Consider the following 3715-nt stretch of genomic DNA (forward strand, 5'->3'; position numbering starts at 1 on the left):
CAAGAAATTCTGGGAGCTGTCCCAGGAGATGGAGGAACAACCTCACTGCTATGAGGACTCCGCGGAAGACACCGATCCTGATTACACAACCCCTAGTGGCGTCGGGGATGACACCACTGATGGTGCCGCCGAGGATGCCACCACTGATGATGGAGGCGCACAAACAGATGGCAGCCAACCGAAGAAGCAAAGGAAGGACCGGCGCCCGAATGCGCTCCGCACCCTCAAGGAGGAATTCACTCAAGTGGACTCCGACGGGAATCCAACAAAGCCCAAACATATAGTCAAGGGGTACTCGCTTCAGCTCGGGTGCATTCTCCGGAGCACCGTCTCGATCAACATCGAGAACCTTAGGCATAAGGACCGAGGGAATTTGCGCAACCTCCTCTTCACGAAGCTGCACGAACGATACAAGTTCCCCGCCGAATTTGAAAACACACGCCTCTCAGGGAATAAAGTGAACAGTGCCACCCTCACGAAGATGAGCACGGCCCTGTCTACTTGGAAAAGCGCGGTGAAGAGAATGATTGATAAAGGTGATAGTTATGAGAAGATCAAGGCGAAATATGCTTTGATGAGCGAAGATGAGTACAAGGAGTTCAAGATCAAGTGCGAGAGTAGTGCAACCTCCGAATCAAGTCAGTGGGGGAAAGAAATGCGGGATTTGAACTTAGGGGAACACAAACTCGGTCCCGGCAGTTACAGAGTGGCGGAGCCTATATGGGACAAGGAGGACGCGGAGCGTGCCGAGCAAGGCCTACCGCCCCGCTTCGAGAAATACAGCGGTGACAAGCAGACCAGGAACTATGTCAGGGCCCGGTACAAGGAGGACCCGATAACAAAGGAGCTTACCACGGATCCGAAGACCAGGGCGCTTGAGCTTCTTCTGGTAAGGAATACACCCCCGCGTAATTAGCTCCATATGGTTGCACTCTAATTAATCCCCAATATTTCTAAATGGTTCACGTTCCTTTTGCAGGACACTGAAAGCAGTAGCGCGGGGTCGTCTAAGAGCTCCCCTTTTGACACCCCTTTAAATAGGGCGTTGAACGTAATGAAAAACAAGGATAAGCTCACTAAGCCGACATCAGCTGGTCGTGTGGCCGGCAAAGGCTTGTCCACAAAATGGGGGTCATACTATACCGCTGGTGTGCGGAAGGAGAAAAAGACCAGCTCAAAAAGCCAGACGCACGAGGTTGAAGAACTCAAGGCACAAGTGGTGCAGATTCCAGAGCTTGTCCAAGAGCAAGTGCAACAACAACTTGGAACGACGCTCAACGCCATGGTGCCTACGTTGATTCATGGGCTGACGACATGGATTGCGGGCGGCCAACAAGGGCCTCCCCCGATTCCCAGCTTCACGGCCAGCAACTCGCACAGCGCGCAGGCGGCGCCATTGGTGTCTCCAGCGGCGCCATTGGTGTCTCCGGCGGTGGCGCCATTGGTGTCTCCGGCGGAGGCGGTATTCGTGTCTCTGGCGCCGGCACGGGCATTGGAGCCTAATGCACCCGGGTGTACGCCGGCCGGCACCTCGCCAGCAAGCGCCCCTCCGTCAGTTGCACGCCCGCCGTTGGCGGTGCCTCGACATTAGCCGAGCTCGACGGCATCATAGTAACCAAGCCTCTCGGCCGATGACTTCATCTCCTTGCCTTTGACTAGGCATCCCTGACGCCCTGTACATGTTTTCGCAGGGCACCGCCGACGTTCCTTGCACTCTTCTGCATTTCGTGGGCACCGAGTTGGTCGATGTCGCCAAGGGCAGAATCGTTCAACCGGGCAACCCCATGTTCCACGGTAATCCGATGCCACCCACAATGTATGGGGTTGAAGTGGTTCGGGTGCTGCCAGGCTGCGACGAGCTGTTACCTCCGATTCGACCCGCTGGGGCCGACGAAGAAGATGAGATGACCCTCAGCACCTGCGTAAACTGGCCCCTGCTTTGGCCAAAGAGCCAGATTCGTTTGGGGGCAGGGGACACCACCCCACAGACAAGACCGCCAGTCGTGCCGGCGCCAAGCCATGGCAAGAATGCCGCAACGCTACCGGACCTGCCGGACATCCCTATGGCATAGGATCCGGACAGCCCTATGGCACAGGATCCGAATGGCGACGACAACGACGACGGTACATTTACCAAAGTTGATAAGTACTTTGCCGAACATGGGTACGCTGACGAGTTCTGCGGGCCTCTTTCTCAAGAACCCAACCAAGACGACCGCGATCTAGCTGGTATGGCGGAGAAATCCAATGCAACAGGCGTCGTCTGGCGTTCAGTTCTCAGGACACGCCTCCAGCTCCCGCCTTCACCGAGCCTCAGATAGCTGAGGTGCGAAATATTATCAGCCCCAACACGCTCAAGAAGGCGGTCTGTGAGCAGAACTCGGTCCCATTACAGGAGATCAAGAAGAAGGGACGGAAACGAAAGACTAACAAGGGCGCCGGTGCGAGCCAGCCGGCACCGAGTTCGATCCGTGCTCAGGACGGGCCACCTACACCTAAGGATATCTCGAGGAGGGTGCATGTGGCGGGTAGGGCGATGCTACCGCCAAATATGCTGAATGCTGCAACCGGTGCTATGCGGAGTCTGCACGACAGTGTTCTTTCTTTGGAGAAGCGGCATCTCAAAGAGAAGGATGTGGCATACCCGGTTTTCATGGCCAAGGTGACAGAGGGCAAGGGCTTTGTGGATGGCGACATCGGGGGTACGATCGTCCTGCGGTTTGATGACATCTTTGCTATGTTTAACCTTCATCCGCTGCACTACACCTTCGTTCGGCTGTTCTCGCTGAGTATGGAGATGCGGATCATTAGAGACAAGACCCCGGACATCGTGATAGTCGACCCCTTCTACATGCGTGCCAAGCACTTGAGCAGCGCTGGGGACCGCCAAGTTGCGAGTTCACACCTCGAAGGCGTCATTCTGGCAAACCCAGATAAGGATAACTTCCTTGTGGCTTACTTTCCCGAGTAAGTCATCCCTTAACCGCCCCGTAACATATGATTTCTTAGATTTCGATCGTTCTTTTTTTTTCTAACATTTTGTGTTCTGTGCAGTGACACACATTGCACACTCATCCTCTTAAGCCCGAAATATTCCATGGCCACGTATTTCGACCCGAACCGTAACTCCAACATAGACTACACAAATGTTAAGAAAGTTCTTGATGATGTTCTCCCCGGCTACACCAAATCTGGAGGCACCTTCACCAGGGCAGTTCATAAGTACGGCAAGCACATGTTCTCACACAATACGAAGTTCTGCTGCGTCAAGCAGCCGCCTGGCGGTCAGAAGGATGCCTACTACGCCCTCCATCACATGCGGGCGATCGTAAGGGACCATCATCAACTTCTGCTACCAGATAATCTCAAAGATTGGGCCGCGAGCTTGTTGGCAGTCCAGGACGCGGACCTCAGACAAGAATTCTTTCGCATCTAGTTGGAGTTTGCGGACATCATCCATCAAGATGTCCTTCATACCTCGGGGCAGTTCTTCCTCAGATATCAACCGTCCAACAGTGAGATAGATGAAATGCTACAAATGCAGGGTGACAACAACCGCGATTTCATGACCATCACGATAGACGGCGGCTTCATCCACGTTCCTGTCCGATGAGTCGAGTCGAAAGTAGTGATGTGTAGTTCTGAAACATTGATTGGCTCATGTTGTAATTATACTTTAATGAATTCGTATGTCTCTTTGGTTTGGACAGTCGTT

The 3715-nt window shown here is 53.9% G+C and overlaps 1 pseudogene; it reads left to right on the forward strand.

The window, feature by feature from the left end:
- The first annotated feature begins 1054 nt into the window (after positions 1-1054).
- LOC125533720 lies at positions 1055-3199 on the forward strand (annotated as a pseudogene).
- The last annotated feature ends 516 nt before the right edge of the window (positions 3200-3715 follow it).

Source organism: Triticum urartu, chromosome 2, assembly GCF_003073215.2.
Source record: "Triticum urartu cultivar G1812 chromosome 2, Tu2.1, whole genome shotgun sequence".
Classification (NCBI taxonomy): Eukaryota; Viridiplantae; Streptophyta; class Magnoliopsida; order Poales; family Poaceae; genus Triticum; species Triticum urartu.